The following is a 16,833-nucleotide window of genomic DNA, read 5'->3' as shown; positions in this document are numbered from 1 at the left end:
TCAAGGCCCCACTGTATTACTGTTATCATGAGCTGAGTGAGACGCAAGGCTGCTTTGAATAGCCGCATTTTAGAGAAGAGCACTGGGAAGGAAATTTCTGCATCTCTCGCCTACCCTGGTCGGCGCTCGCTTCAAGCAGCTTGTGTACAGATCAAAGCATCTGTGTGTTCACACGCTGAGCAGATCCAGGCCTCTTGGATCTGCAGCAAGAAAAAGGGCTTTCTGCCTGACCCTCACCCTTCCCCAAGGCCGATTCTTTTTAAAATTAAAAAACCCACAATATATAGAAATGCATGCGCACATGCTATTTATTTATTTTTGGCGAACGTTACATTGAGGTTCTGACCGAAACTCGGCCTGCGCACACTTGAAAAGCCTCCAGGGTCGTTGGGCAGTGAATGCAGGTCTCGGGATTTCCCCGCGGGGCTGCGGAGAGTACAGACAGGAAGCCTGGGACCCAGCGCCTGACCAGAACTTCCTCGGGGGAGGCTGGAGCCCAGCTCGGGCATCCTGCCCAGAGCTCGCCAGAGCGCGCGGGCCCGCGCAGACCTGTGCTCCCGGGGGCGCCCTGGGGAGGGTCCCTGGTCCGACCCCTGTGTCCGCACCCGGCCGGCAGCCGGAGGGGGTGGGAGGCCTCCCCCAGGGAGACGCTGACACACTGTCAGGCTGGGACCTTCTATTCCGGTCCAGCCTCTCCCCTCCCCCTGCCCTCCCCGCCCCCTCGGTGCGCCCAGGAGGGAATTCAGAAGGGACTTTCCAGAGAGCGTTTGCGGGCAGGGTGTGGAAATGGAATAAAAGCGTATGCAAATAGGCCTTCGAGTGCCTTCCTCCGCCCCGTCGAGCTAGAGCCTGTCTCCAGAAGGATGCTCTTGCTCCAGACTCTTGACTGCTCTCCTTCCCTGGACGGCACCGCGGGCGGAGTGCGGTGGTAAAACCCAAAACCCGGGCAGGGAGCCATGCCAACGGGGTGGGCTGGATGGGCAGGAGGACGTAGCAGAACGAGGAGGGGAGGACTGCTGAGGCATTGGGAAAGACGAAGTAAAATGAAATGTTAGCAGCTCGCTGTGCGCATGAGCTGGGAAAAATAATCACTGCCGGCTGATTTATGATGCACTTATCGGAGAGGCAGCAGGCTTTTGTACAGCGGATTATTGCCGAGCAAATGGCACATTAAAGATATAGTCAAGATGTTTAAGGTGTATGAGTGAGTGAGAGTTAAAGGAGGTGAGAGGCTTGCCATGGGCTATACCTATAACAGTGTCAGTGGGTTGGAGATATTTTTAGTGCCTTAGTGGAGACCTGGCTCCATTTCCAAAAGGGAAATATTTTCAATCTCTTGTTATTTTCAGGGTGGGGCAGGGTGTGGCCAGGAAGTAGTGTAGAACATATACTGATGATAAAATAATATGCTTTAAACCCTGGAGTTGTAGGCTGTGGCCTCTATTTAGCCAGTCGTAAACATTTTGCAGTGATGAGAGTATGAAAATATTGCACAGGACATATGGTGTAATCTGGGGGCTAGGGGTTGGGGATTATGGCTATTGTGTTTCTATTCTTGATCTCATCCAATCTTGTCTTTAAATATATGAGTTTTGTTGGTTTCTTTTGAAAATACCACCCCCCCTTTTGTTTTTTTTACAAACTGAACTTGATTTGTATATCCATTGGGCAATAGCATAGCTTTTCTTTCTTGAAGACTTAATTATTGAATTTTCTTGTCATTCGGGGATATTCATGTTCTATATCCATTATTTCATTGGCCCGCTGGGGGTTGGGGGGGGTGTTCCAGTGGGTTTTGCCCCAAACCATTCCAATTGCAGCTCCTGCTGATATTTGTCTCCAGTTGCTAACAATGGCTTTGAGAACAGAATGGGTTTCTCTTCAGGTGTTTGTTTTCAATAAAAATCTCCTTGCTGTCCTGATGCATAGCACGCCTCAGAACAGATAAACAACAGGACGTCAGCTCACAGAGGGAGAAGAAGGTAGAAACCTTGGCTTGGGGTTTGCTGGGAGGGTTTGCAGCAGCCTGGATCCTTAGCGTGGGGTGGGTGCCGAGTCTTCTCTTCAGGAGCCACCAGGCCGGGCATGGGAGGGGGCACTTGGTCATCTTCTTCTGTCTGAATTCCCATCACTTCACTTTCTCCATGGGCCCTGTGGACACCCAGGGTTCTCTTCTCAGTGTAACCTTAGGGCTAAATCTATAGCATATACGTTTTCTTGGGTGTGGTCCCTACAAACCAGCCTTTAGGCCCTTTTTGAGTTCAAATGGTGGTTTTTCCTCTAGTTGTTCTATTTTCTGGCAAAATTTTCCTTATTTTGGTCTTGGCCTCAGTCTTAACAACTAGTCTTTTTTTTTTTTTTTTTAAACAATAACTAATGAAGTCTTTATACTGTGATTTATAGTTTTCAAGGCATTTTCATGGGCCATTTCATGTAATTCTTCCATAAAATTTGTGAGGCTTTTAGAGACTGTAGATTTGGCACATAATGGGAGCTTATTAAAAAGTTGTTGAATGAATAAATTATACCCATTTTACTGCTAAGGAAATTGAGATTCAAAGAGGTCAAGCGGCCTACCCAAGGCCGCACTGCCCAGGTGGGACTCAAACTCAGGTCTTCTGACTTTTTCCACTCTAGACCGGCTCTGATATAGTGCTTTACATGGCTTTGGCTATCCTTCTCAAGGAAAGTGTCTTTGATTCCATAAAAAGAGATACTACGAGCATGCAACCAGGTGGCTATGCTATCAAATGGGTGGCAGAGAGCATTGCCTAGCCCTTCCTATAGATTTTTCTTAGGTTCCTTACTCTACAAGAAATGTATATTCTTAGGACATGACTATTTGGATACATTCCTTATTGGAGATAGAAACGCAAGGTCATGCTGAAAAAAAATAAAACAGGCTATCCTAATTCCTTTTAAAAATCCTCACCTGAGGATATTTTCCCATTGATTTTTAGAGAGTGGAAGAGAGAGGGAAAGACAGAAATATCGATGTGAGAGAAACGTACCAATTGGTTGCCTCCTGCATGTGCTCCGGACCAGGGCCCATGGTCCAGGGCCCAGGGCCGGGGAGGAGCCTGCAGCCGAGGTATGTGTCCTTGGCCAGAATTGAACCTGGGATCCTTCGGTCCTCAGGCCAACGTCTGTCCACTGAGCCAAACTGGCTAGGACTTGAATTTTTAATATTCCTTGGAGGTTTGGCCATAAAACTACATACATCTCTAGGGAAGCTAAATACCAGAGTTTTGGGTGTGGTGCTGAAAATTTTTCTCTAGCTCTGTCTCTTGAGGTACCAGAGAGAGCCACACCGTACCACCGTTTTGACAGAGGATGGGTGGCTGGTGTGCAGGGACCAGCAGCTGCCTGGCCGGCAATAGCTGCTCCCAGCTGCTCCCAATGCTGGAGGAAATGTCACCCAGGTCAGCTCAGATATGAAAATCACAAGAAAAGAGCCCCTTGTTCTTCCGGCCAAGACTAGGCTCCAGGGCTGTACCGAGGAACCAATAACAGCATTCCCTCTGCCTGCCAGAGACTTCCTCAACCTGCCACACCAGAAACAGCGGGGAGGAAGGAGGATTTCCCTCCTAAATCTAAAGCTCATTAGAGAGGGCTGCCAATGGGACTCGGCCCAAGGGCCCTTCCCTTTGACTTCTGTAATCTGAGAGTCAGAGAGTCGGAGCTTTGGTTGGGAGATTTCTCCAGAGGAAAGCTGCACAAACAATTCTGATTATTTCCTTCCTGACCCGATGCTCCTTCCCTCTTCCAAATGCAATCGTCTCGCCACCAACGTGGTCTCAGACCTGCCAGTCTTTCCCTTCCTGGCTTTTGTGCCTTGTTGAGAAAGGCCTTTCCCCAGTGAAGGTTATAAAGATCGTTTCTTAAATTTACTTATGAAACTTCTGTAGTTTTACTTGTTATCACATTGTTTGCAGTTAGTCCTTTCATTCACCTGAAGTTGTATTTTTTATGTGGTGCGAGGCAGATGTTATAATTTTTTTTACTCAACAGATGCCAGTCTTTCCCTCTGCTATTTTTAAAAACAAGCTTTTAATTTCAGGCTAGTTTTAAAAATATGTTTTTATTGTGTGTGTGTGGTTTTTTTTTGTTTTGTTTTGTTTTTTAGAGAGAGAAGAAGGGAGAGGGAGAGAGAGAAATATCAATGTGAGAGAGTAACATTGACTGGTTGCCTCTCTTATGTACCTTGACCAGGGATCTAGCCCACAACCCAGGCATGTGCCCTGATAGGGAACTGAATCGGCGACCCTTCGGTGCATGGGACGAAGGATGCTCAACCAACTGAGCCACACCGGCCAGGGCCAAGCTAGCTTTAGACTTATAGAAGAGTTGCACAGGTAGTACAGAGGGATCCTGTATCCCCCTCTCAGCTGCTTTATGATTTGGAAGGATAACTTCGCATGGCCCTATAGTCCCACTTATACACAGATGTCTCTCTGGAATCACACTTCTCTTCTACCCATGGATTTGCTATTGTTGCCCCACTGTCATGTGTTTAATTGATTTTATTTAGGCCTCACAGGGCTTTTCAGAGGTCCCATCCTGACTTCAGGCAAGTAAAACATTATTAACCTTGTTTACGGGTATTGCTGCTGCTGAGGTGACTGGCCAAGAAGGGGCACAGGTATTGCTCCAGTTCATAGGGACGGAGGTCAGCATTGGTGACCTGCCTCTCATACAGAATGCCTATCTCTGAGCACAAGCTTTGGACACAATGGCAAGGACGAGGCTCTGGAGTAGACTCTCTCTTCCCAGTGCTATTGAGCCTTTGGGACTGATTAATTCTTTGCTGTGGGACTGCCCTGTGCCGTTATAAGATGTTTAGTAGCATCCCTGGCCGCTACCCCCTAGATGCCATTAGCACTCCTGACAACTCATGACAATCAAAATGATCTGCAAACATTGCAAATATCTGCTGGGGGTCAACTCCCTTCCCCATTGAGCAACCCCCCACCCCCAACCTGCGATCTGGAGTCAAGCTACCTGAACGTGTCCCTGGCTCCACTGTTTAGTGGCTGTGTACCTCCATTTCCTCCTGTATAAAATGCAAATAAGGGTGTCTGTCTCCTAGGATGGTCCTGTTAAAGACCAAAATTCAGTTGAGTGGATTTGAAGATGTAATTGGCTTTATTAAGTGATTTGTGAATCGGGCAGCATCCCATCTAGCAACTAGACGGGTGCTCCAAGGGGTTGTACCAAATGGAAGGTCTTTGTAGGAGGAAGGGTGGGCAGGGGAATTATTAGCAAAAAAAAAGAGAAAGGTTTATCTTTAGTCCAGGTCATGTTCTTTTGGAGGGAAGGGAATGGCAGGGGTTTTATCTAGCAGGTTCCCTCACTAGTATGGATCAGGAAGATTCTGGACTGATTGCTTTAACATTCTACTCTAGGGAAAGGCTAAAACTGTAATTAGGTTAGTTATTAAGTCTTGTCTTGGTGAGGTGGCTTAGCAAAAGTGACTTCATTTTGGCCTGTTGTTTATTTTTATTTTATTTTTTTAAAATATGCTTTTATTGATTTCAGAGAGAGGAAGGGAGAGGGACAGAAAGAAACATCGATAAGAGAGAATCATTGATTGGCTGCCTCCTGCACACCTCCTACTGGGGCTCGAGCCTGAAACCTGGGCATGTGCCCTGACCGGGAATTGAACTGTGACCTCTTGGTTCATTGGTGGACACTAACAACCACTGAGCCACACCGGCTGCTGTCGTGTTTTTTTTTTGTTGTTTTTTTTTTTAACAGTCCTGAAGACCAAATGAGCAAATATACATGCACAAAACACTCAGAATAGACCCTGGTAGTTCAGACCTAGCTCAATTACTATTACTAATAGTAATAATAGCTATTACTATTATTTAAAAAATTCTTTAATTTGATATCACTCTTAATAAACACACAGACCTCCCATTTTTCTGCTATCTCCATGTCTTCCCCAGCATGGAACAAATGTGTGTAAATCTTAACAATATTCACCAAAGAATTACATGTTCATGAAATGGAACTCTATATCCAGGGCTCCAGAACTGTTAATTAATCAGCTCCCACGATGAGCTCATCCGGGCTGTGTGTGAATTTTATTTGCGGCTACAGAAGAGCAACTCCACCTAGTTAACAGGCCTTTTAGTGACAGTCCAGCTCTTCAGTGGAGCCACAGAAAGGCCCAGACATGATTTTCACAGCAAGACGGTAGCGGCAGGGGGAAGATGGAAACCCGGGTAAGGAGAGACTGAGCATTTGCTGGATTCATTCAGTCGACAGCTTTGGGAACGCTGTGTTCATTTGCTGTGGACACAAGCCATCATCTTGCAGTTCAGAGGGGGTAGATGGAAGACTTGTCTCCCAACAATTCATGTTACTTAGTCACCCAGAAAAATTTTCCCCCTTTTGCAGCAGCAGCTTTTGCAAAAACAGTGTTTGCTATTAAGCTTGCCCAAGAGCCTCTCTGGTGCAGATGATGATTTTTTTTCTTTTAATTGAATTTATTGGGGGAGACAATGGTTAATAAAAGTATGTAGGTTTCATGAGTGTGTGTGGGGGGAGAGATTAGCCAGTGAACTTATATGCATATATGCATAACCCATGGACACAGACAATAGTGTGATGAAGGCCTGGGGAGGTGGTGGGAGAGGGGTGGAGGGGTTCAATGGAGGGGGGGGGGGCGGTCAGGAGGGTATCTGTAATACTTTCAACAATAAAGATAAAAATTTTAAAAATTATATAGGTTTCAGGTGTACAATTCTATAATATATCATCTGTATATATTATGGGTTCACCATCCTAAGTCAAGTCTCCTTCCGTCACCATGTATTCCCCCTTTGCTCTCTTCTACCTGCCTTCCCCCCTTCCCTCTGTTCGCAGATGATGATTTTTAATAATATTATTGCATGTCTAAAGGGCTTGCTTCCTCCACTGAAACCAGAACTTGGTGTGAAGAGGAGCGAGCAGTGCCCTGGCCTGAGCTGGAGGGGCTGGAGGCTGGGCGGGGCTCCTTGGTTTGATGGCCTTGGTGAGGCTTGGGTGGTTAATTCACTTAGCCGGTGCAGTTAGGTGATTTCGAGCCTGGGTTCAGGTTGAAATCTCAGTTCTCTAACTTGCTGGCCCTGTGGCCTTGGGCAAGTCACTTACCCGTTCTCATCTATAAAATCATGTTGCTGATAGTAACTACTTCATAGCGTTGGTGTGAAATTTGAGATAATTCATGTAGCCCAGTGGCTGGCACCTAGTAAGTCCTTAGTACATCTTAGCTATCATGATCACTGTTATAATTATTGTTTTACTTGAGTGTCCTCCATGAGAGGGGCATTGTGCTAGAGGTGTGGTGGGGGAAGACGTTCAGGTCAAATATTACACTTTTGTGCCTCCAAAGGGAAATTAGAGTGTTTTGACAGGTGAGCATTGAAGGCTGTGGAAGTGGGAGGAGTCAGAGAAATCTCCAGAGACTGGTAGCTTAGTGACCACAAAAGGCATGGACCCTAGACCCAAGCAGAGCCTATGCACAGAGGGAGAGACAGTCAAGGCCGTGGACATAGGGATGTGTAGCTTAGAATTTGTTTTCCCCAAATAGGAAGCCACTACCAAGTTTGAAGTGAATGAACTGGAAGACAGAGAGGAAAGTATGACCCACCTCTGCCAAGTGAATCCAGCTGTCACAGATTTTGCAGACTTTAAGCGTATTTTGTATTAGGCTCTGACTGATTGTTGGCCGACTGGGCCCCAGAGCCCAGAGATGCTGGGTGCCCGGTGCCTGGCTGCAATCATTTGTTTGGTGAGTTGTGTTTTATTAAGTCTCTTTTCTCCTTGCAAGACCCACTCATGGTTGCAAGGGGATTTTGTTTTACAAAAAGGGCTAGTGAAGTTCAACACCAAGATAGCCCTGTAGTTTCTTACTGGCAAAGACTTGTTGACCCTGTGTCTTTAAAGTCGCCATGTCTACTCCAGCCTTCCTCCTAAGGCAGAGATCTAAATGAGATAATTATTTAAAAGTTAAAAGAAAAATGAAGTGCTATGTAAGGGACTTAAAAATTTTTTTTATAGCAAGCATATAAAACGATTTGGATATATTTCCTTTACACCTTCTGGGAGTAAACTGGAAGACTAGGACTAATTTAGCTTTGAAAGGATTTTAGATTTGCAAATTTCTACTAAATTAGTAATTTTCCTAAAGGCCCTGCATACTAGAAACCCACTCTTTTATTCTAACTCCATATAGCAAGAGCAAAGTGCCACAGTAATATTTTCTTTTGGCAAAAATCAGATTTATAATAACTTTTGGGTTAGTTTTTATTTCCCCCTCAAATGGTGGGAAAAATAAAAGAGAAGGGATGAACCGCTGGAAATAGAAATGAATAGCTTCATTATCATAATGCACCAAGACCAAATCAGGTGTGCGATTTCTTTTCAAAGAATAAATTATACATTTTCCCAACAGAGTTACACAATAGTATTGTCTTGAAAGAGAATTCAGCTTTTTATTGATTTAATCAGCCTGAGTTCCCCTGGGCTCTGCACTGGGAGATGCTAATAACAGATACAACAGCAGTGTTGATAAATGTAAATGGTCAATGGGTAAAAGGCCTTCGTATGGTTCTTTTGTTTTCATGGTTTCTGAGGACAAATCTCATGAAGTTGACACAATGGTTCATAGCACCAAGTTCATCCTGGTAAACAGAAAGTGATTGCTTTGCCGAGTTGCTCTGTCCTGTTCTCCATTCCGGCTGAGAAATGGTTCTGCCTATGCAGCTTGAGTTCATTTGGACCTGACTGTTTCAGCCGCACAGCAGCGAACCACTCATTGGCAATGCAGACGGAGGAACCTGAGGTTGGAGGGTCTGGGTAACCAGGTACAGGTGGGGATTAGGTGCAGGGAGCAGACCACGATGGCGGAAACGGCCCACCATTCATATCCTCGTGGCCTCTGATGTCCCCTGTCCATGCCCTGTAGTGCAGAGAACTCATAAGGACCTTATTGGAAGTGATGGTGGTCTTTAGAACCAGACATGTCACGGGGCAGAGAGTGGGAGAGTGATTGTCTGAATCAGAGACGGAAGAGGATCTTTCAGAGGGCGAAGGAAGGAGTGATTAATTATAAGAAGAGCATAGAATTATTGCAAAATAACTACTCAGAAACATTTCCTAATCATCTGCCATGTGCAATGCACCGCTGTTATGGGGAGGGGTCAAGAGGTTGAAAATATAGCTGCTTTGAGATTTTCACAGTCTCACATGACTTGAACTGATGGACTTAAGACCAGATTGACTGTCATGTTGTGTGACCAGATGATGGATACTTGGGACTATTTCTTACCCTCCTCCCACCACCCCCAGCCAGAAAATTTAAAAAATGCCATGGGGATCACATCCCTTCCCTGCTCCTTCTGTTTTCTGTTAAGGTCAACTCCAAATTTCTAGCAAGGCTGATGCGAACTGGCTTGTGGCTGCCTGAGCCTCCCTCACCTCTGTGCCAGCCCTGGTCTTGTCATGGACCTTACCAGCCCCTACTTGTGTGGCCAGCCACATCCTATTTCAGAGTGTTTGAACAGAGTCCTTTCTCCCTTTTGCCTGCTCCCGACCAGACCACAGCCTATTTATCTTTCAGGCTTTCTCCTGAGATGTATCCTCTTCCTAACCACCAGTGCTTCTCAGGGTCCTGTGCTCTTTCTTTGGTGGCACTTCTCACTCTCGAGCACACTTGCTTTGTGTGATTATCAATGAGATCTCGGTCTTCTCCTGTTACTTGGTGATCCCCCTGAAGATGACGGTAAGGGCCAAGGTTGTCTTATTCCCTGCTGTGTCCCCGGCATCTATCCCAGGCCTGACTCATGCTCTGTGAATGAGGGATGGCTGGTGAATGGATGGATGAATGAATGGATGTGGAAGGAGAGATTCCGCTGAGTTGATGCAGTTGTCCCTTCAAAGCATCTCCTCCTACTAGGGCACTCGGTGTGTGGTACTAAGCATCCTGTTTGTCTACCCTCACCTTCCCATAAGCTCCTAGAGGGCAGGGGCTGGATCATAATAATCTTTTCATCTCCAGAGTTGGGCACACCTAGAAACTCCATACAGGTCTGTGGGATGAAGAATGAATTGTGCAAGAATGGAGGGGCTTACCTGGGTTTTAAATCATGCTTGGGGATGAGGGTGAAGAAAAAGCAAATTTAAGTATTCAAAACCGCAGTTAAGAGTTGGGATGCAAAACAAGATTAGGGTTAAAAAAATAAAGAAAAGCTGAGAACCTGAATTAGAAAAATACCCGCTAGTCACCAGACACAGCTTGACAGGATGTACTCACACTACAGATGGGAGGGCTGGGCTGCGGAGGGCGCTTGGAATTTCCCCAGCTGAACTTAGTGTCTTGAATGATGTCTGTCTTTCAACGTGCTGTTCACCTCAGGAGTGCATTCAACAAATATTTATTAAGCACTATTCCATAAATTCCCAATGTTGGGAATGATCATTAAAGGACACAGAAATTGGCTCTTGGTGGTGAAAAAAAAATCTTACTCTTAAAAAAATTTTTTTTTTATTGATTTCAGAGAGGATGCAAAAGGGAGAGAGAGAGAGATAGAAACATCAATGATGAGAATCATCAATCAGCTGCTTCATGTACCCACTGGGGATTGAGCCTGCAACCTGGCCATGTGCCCTGACCAGAAAGCAAACAGTGACCTCTTGGTTGATGCTCAACCACTGAGTCTCGCCAGCTGGGCAAAAAAATCTTACTCTTTTTGTGTAAAGCACAGATATACATCTAATACATAAACAGGTGCATATATACCTATGGTATAACATTTCGTAGTGGAGGTGATTCGGGAAATGGGCGGGCTCTTTCAGGGGATGATAATGAAAAAAAGATTGCGAACCAACCTACTCTGTCAGGCACTATCTGGTCAATGCCCACCCCCATGGAGCTTTCATTTCTGTGAGGCAGATGGGCAATAAATAACCACAAGTGTCAAAGAATAAGAAATTTACCAAGAAAAGCAGGGCAAAGGGACAGAATGCATGGGGTCAAGTGTGGGGATATCTGTGGTTATTTTAGGGAGGGGTCAGGGGATACTTGAGAAGCATCTGGAAGAAGTGAGGGGTGAGTATTGCGGGGATGGAGGACTGAGACCTCAAGGAGACCACTTGAGCAGGATGCGTGAGGGAAGGATGGTAGGAAATGAGCCTGCAGACCGGACAGGGGCCAGATTGCACAGGCCTTGTAGGCCATGTAAGGGGGTTGGGTTTTGCTCTGAGTATGATGGAAACTGTTGGGGAATGACACGATCTGATTGACCTTTGGATTAGATCCCTCTGGCTGCTGTTTGGAGGATGGACTGTAGAGGCGGGAGTGGAATCAGGGGACCAGCAAGGAGGCTGGTGCTGGGGTCTAAACAGGAAGTGATGGTGGCTTGGGGATGGTGGCTTGGGGGAGGGGGAGGTTAGGCTCCTGTGTATGGTGAAGGTGGAGCTCGCAGGACTTGCAGAGGGGATTGGATGGAGGCTGTGAAAGGAGTCACTTATGCCCAGGTTTTAGTCTGGGCCAATGGGTTCAATTAGTTGAGACCTTGAGATGAAGTTGACAGTGGGAGGAACCTGCCTTCCCAGGGACCAATCCTATAGTGACATTTTCCTCCTACCAGCTGCTGGCCTCTGTCATTGACACCAGGCTTAGCATACATTTATTTTATACTAGAGGCCTGGTGCACGAATTTGTGCACAGGTGGGGTCCCTTGGCCCAGCCAGTGATCGGGGCTGATTTGGGCCAGCTGGCTGGGGGGAGGGCCTGCGGGAGGTTGGCTGGCCATGGGAGGTTGGCTTTGGAAGCACACTGACCACCAGGGGGCAGCTCCTGTGTTCAGCGTCTGCCCCCTGGTGGTCAGTGCATGCCATAGTGACCGGTCCTAATGGTTGTTTAGGCTTTTATACATATAGATTGCCTTCTTTCATTACTTATTTTTCTACCGTATCTAGTCTTTAAATGCATTTAGGAAAGAAACTATTTCTTTTTTAACTTTTCCAAGAGACAGGCAATGGAGCAGAATGGTCAAAATTAGTTGTATGTGCTAGGGTGAGTGTTTTATTTATTAAATTTTTTTAGGGTAAGTATTTTAACTGCTTAACCCCTTTCCCTTCTCCTTCATCCTCTCCATTCTCCTTTTTCTCCTTCCGCTCTTCCTCTTTCTTCTCCCCCTTCTCCTCCTCCTTAACTTAAGTAATTAAAATTTCATTGTTTGGTCAAATGGAGATGGCAGCATTATCTTCTTCCTGTGGCTCTGTGAGAGCGAAGTGAGTTTTGCATGTAAAGTGCCTCTTGTGGGTCTGACAGGCTGTTGGCACTTGGTGATCTTTATGTGTGTGGCTCCCCTTGCTCAGGGCTACACTTAATGGATGCATCACTTCTTGTCTAGGACTCTCAGTGGAAAGACTCAGAATTTTTATGAGTTGGGACTAGGTTAGTGCTCCCTTCCCTGTGTTGAACCAGAAAGTATCCAAATTGATGATGGAAATCAGCAACAGTCTGAAAAATGAATTATGATGCCCCAGCACCTGGACCAGAAATTGGGTCACCTGTCACCTTTTACTGACTGGACTAATTTGACCTTGGGCCTCAATTATAACTCAAGGTCAAGCAATGCTTTCTCAAGCATTAGTTCTCTTTGCTGCTTCTAATACCTGATTGGACAGAGAGGTCTCTGATGTGCAGAGAGATTATGTAACCTGCCCAGTTCTCATAGCTGGTAAGAGGCAAGCTGGGACTAGAACCCAGTCTAACTTCTAGCTTCTTGTTTTTATTATCTCATCATGCTGCACCCAGAACTTAGTTCCATGAGGCCAGGGAATGATGTCATGTAGCAGGTGTCCATGTGCCCAGGTTAAACTTTGGGGTTCCATTACTATAGAAGGAGGAACAGACAGATGTTGGGTGAACAGTTAGTGTCTACCATAGATGGCCTCTCTGAGGAAGTGACATTGAAAGTGAGAACCTAAGGATGAGTAGGTGTTAAAGAGAGAGAAGAGTTTTCTGGGCCGGGGGATAGCATGTGCAAGGGCCACGAGGTGGGAAAGACCAGCTCTGATGTTTAATGATGTTTCACGAGGCACGTGCCTACCATGCACATAACTCCAGGTGCTCAGGACTAGACCTGGCGCCAGAAGGCAGCTGCTCTGGGCTCACCTGGCTTTTCTCTTGTATCTTGCAGGGCTGGGCCGGGCCTGGACTGCAAGGAGGGGGGCTTTGTGCTGACTCTGGAAGGCCTCTGTGTATCCTCAGCTTTGAGAACTGAATTCCATGGGTTGTGTCAGTGTCAGACCTGTGAAGTTCAGTTCTTCAGCTGGGATAGCTCTGTCATCGTGGACCCGAGGAACACTGGAGAGAGCAGCGGAAGAACTTGGAAGACTGGAGATGGAAGGGCCAAGCCTCGGCTCTGAAGGAACAGGGAGGGTGGGTTCAGGGGAAAAGCACTCATCCAATTTCGAGAAGACTTGAATTCTATGCTGAGCAATGTTCCAACTAGCTAAACCGATGCTCCTGGCGAATCATTCTTACTGTTGCTGCTGTTCCAACTAGTTTACATTTATCGAGTCGTTGCAACAAGCCAGGTACTGTACTAACTGCTTTCCACGCTGTTGCAGGAGACTCCTGCGGGCGGAGACACCCAGCACTGCCATGCAGTGATTTTTCTCCTTTTCATGGGATTAGACAGGATTCGTGGAATGTGACCAGTGTTCTTTAGTATACATTGCTGAGGTTACTGGTTCCTTTTTAAGATGAGAAACATAGGTACATCCCTGTTATGGTCCCCCCTCACCCTTTAATTGAATCTCAACTTTCTTGCCTTCTATCAATACATTTGGGCTACTTCGTATCTGTGTATTCCAAACAAGGCAAAAGGATTGTCACTAGCCTTTACCCCAGTTTCTCCCAGGGTTGTGATGGCCCCTTCATTTGCTGGCATGGCCAGCTGTGTGCTGTGGGTCAGGCCCTCTGTTGTCCTCTGTCACCAAGTCAGCTGGGTCTGATCCGAGTCTGGGTCTTGCTGTGACAATGACGATTTCCACCTTTATAGGGTTGGGGGCTGTGTATGTGCTCTTTGGACTTCATTAGGCTTTAGCTTGGATGGGGAACTCATCTTTGATTCTGCACTATCTCTTGGTGTCCTGAAATGCCCAACTCATTATAGTCTACAGAGTGGAAGTGTGGCCTGCCCCAGAGACCCTCCAGCATGTGGATTCTCACTCTGCCTTCTCAGTGACATGTTTATTGAGTGGGTACTATGTGCCAGGCACAGTGCTCAGGGCATTTTGTGAGTGATCACAGGGAATCCCACATCAAACCTCACCTGGGAAATGAGGATGGATTAGCAAAAGGATGTCCTGTAAAACAGTGTACCTACATTCTACTGATGCAAAGGGTGCTTGGTCCTTCTGAGAGCCCCCAGCCTGGGTGTGGGATGTGGGTGTGCTCTCTGGGCTGGGCTGATCACATCACCGCCCCCACCTGTCTCACTCTGCCCACTTCCACCCTTTGCTTACTACACCCTTAGCCAGTGACTCATTCTAGAACCAGAACACCGGTGAGACTCAACTGAGACCGGAGATTAGTGCCATTAGTCCTAGGCCACTAGGGAAAGTTCAGAGTTTACACCAGAGGCTTCAATACTCTGTGTTTGGGACCATCTCTGCTCTGAACACTGACTTAGACCCAGAACTCTGACTTACTCCAAAAGACTCGTTCTTATTGCAGGCAAACTCTTCCTGAAGCAAGCCTGATAAGTGAGATGCACACACACACACACACACACACACACACACACACACAATAACTCTGTGGATCTGTGGGGAGTCAGCAAAAATTCACGACATAAAAGAAAGCTTCATTTCCTAAGAGGATTTGTGCTAAGATTCCACTAAGTAATACATTTTCCGAGTATCTTTGAGGTTGTATGAGCTTTATCTAAACTTATTTTATACAAGTTTAAAAAATAGAATACAAACTAGTTTGGATTATACATAAAATTTATGGAAGTATATAGGATTATGTACATTGAAAAATGTACATCAATTTATTAATGGGGATTGTCTCCAGGGCAGTGAAAATTGAGATGCCTTTTCCTTTCTTTGTATTTTTCTCTATTGTTTGATTCTTACGCTGAGCATATTTATTTAAAACAATAAAGTTATTGAAGGATGTTTTGTATACAATTGTGATGACTCTAAACCAGCCGTGGGCAAACTATGGCCCGCGGGCCGGATCCCGCCAGTTTGAAATGAAAAAAACTAAAAAAAAAAAAAGACCGTACCCTTTTATGTAATGATGTTTACTTTGAATTTATATTAGTTCACACAAACACTCCATCCATGCTTTTGTTCTGGCCCTCCGGTCCAGTTTAAGAACCCATTGTGGCCCTCGAGTCAAAAAGTTTGCCCACCCCTGGTCTAAACAGTGTCGGTGCCGTGTGTGGGTTAGAAGCTATGTTGTGGACGCGTAGGGGAGGTTCCTGGTGTGTTCGGTGAAGGAGGTAGGCATAGTGCAACATGCAGTGGAATCTTATTTTTTAAGAGGTGTGTGTGTGTGTGTGTTGGTCCAGTGGGTAGTGGGTGGTAAGGTAGCCGGTGATTTTTTTCTCTCCTTTAGTTATGCTTCTCTGCCCAAATAAGAAAGAAATAAAAAAAGAACCCTCAGTATATATGCTACTTTCCAAGAATTCATCCATTGTGTAAATCAGTGGTTTTCAAAGTGTGTTTCCTGGATGAACAACATCACTAGATGTTGCTCTAACGGGAACTTGTTAGAAATGTAAACTCTCAGGCTCCTCCCACGACCTGTTGAATAAGAAACACTGGGAGCAGGGCCCAGCAATTTGTTTGAACAAGCCCTCCGGCTGACTGAGGGCACAGTAAGGTTGTAGAATTGGTGTCAATCACGGGACTGAAGTGTGACTGATGATATGAAAGAGGCCCGCCCTCTCTTAAGTGCACGGGCAGGTATTCTACAGCACTTAACTCTGAAATGCTGATGGACAGCAGGACCACAAAACCCCAAGTCAACAACCAGTGTCCATGTCCACCACTGAGCAGTAGGTCTCCACGTTTTTAAAGTGCAAACTTTAGGTGCATAGAGTCACCTGAAGAGGTTGTTGGTTATGGCAGACTCCTGAGCATCTCCATCACCCCTAAGGGTTCCCAGCAAGGAATTCTAAGACAACACTTTGAGGCTTTTTTAGACTTTCTTTTTTACCTGTAACCCCTTCCCTCCGTTTCTTCATCTTTCCTCCTCATCCTTTCCCTTCCTGCTATGATTGATGAGGTCTCAGAAACAGGCACCTCATCATCCTTTTGGCTCTGTGCTTGGAAGAAGACAGGTCAGATGCTCCTGGAGAGGTGCCTTGAGAGTCATCATCGTCATCATGATGGACGTATTGCTTTGCCATCTTCAGATAACTAGGGGAAGGTCATGACTTATCAGCTCACATTGATGGGACACGGTGGGAAGTTGGACACACTACTCAATAGTCGCTGCCTATCCATGTTCGAGGCAGCTGAGAGTCAGTGACTTACGGGACACAGTGGCTTCCTAAGTTCTCCTAGCAGTCAAACCATTGTTAGGTGGAGAGTTCTGGGGTAGGGTTCTCTGGAGAAATGGGACTGAGAGAGAGAGAGAGAGAGAGAGAGAGAGAGAGAGAGAGAGAGAGAGAGAGATTGAGATTATAGGGAATTGGCTCATGTGAATACGGAGTCCCACTGGACAAGTCCCAGGATCTGCAGGTCAGTTGTCTGGGTGGAGACCCAGGAGAGCTGATGTTTCACTTTGAATCCAAAAGCAGGGGAAAAACC

The 16,833-nt window shown here is 46.1% G+C and overlaps 1 long non-coding RNA gene across 1 annotated transcript; it reads left to right on the top strand.

Annotated features, from left to right (window-relative positions):
* The first annotated feature begins 825 nt into the window (after window positions 1-825).
* Window positions 826-15,189, top strand: LOC118659236. The gene is made up of 2 exons (XR_004968476.1): window positions 826-928; window positions 13,200-15,189. It is a non-coding gene; the product is annotated as an uncharacterized LOC118659236 (long non-coding RNA).
* The last annotated feature ends 1,644 nt before the right edge of the window (window positions 15,190-16,833 follow it).

This window comes from Myotis myotis, unplaced genomic scaffold (genome assembly GCF_014108235.1).
Source record: "Myotis myotis isolate mMyoMyo1 unplaced genomic scaffold, mMyoMyo1.p scaffold_m19_p_6, whole genome shotgun sequence".
Classification (NCBI taxonomy): Eukaryota; Metazoa; Chordata; class Mammalia; order Chiroptera; family Vespertilionidae; genus Myotis; species Myotis myotis.
This window is presented reverse-complemented; position numbering and strand designations above follow the sequence as displayed.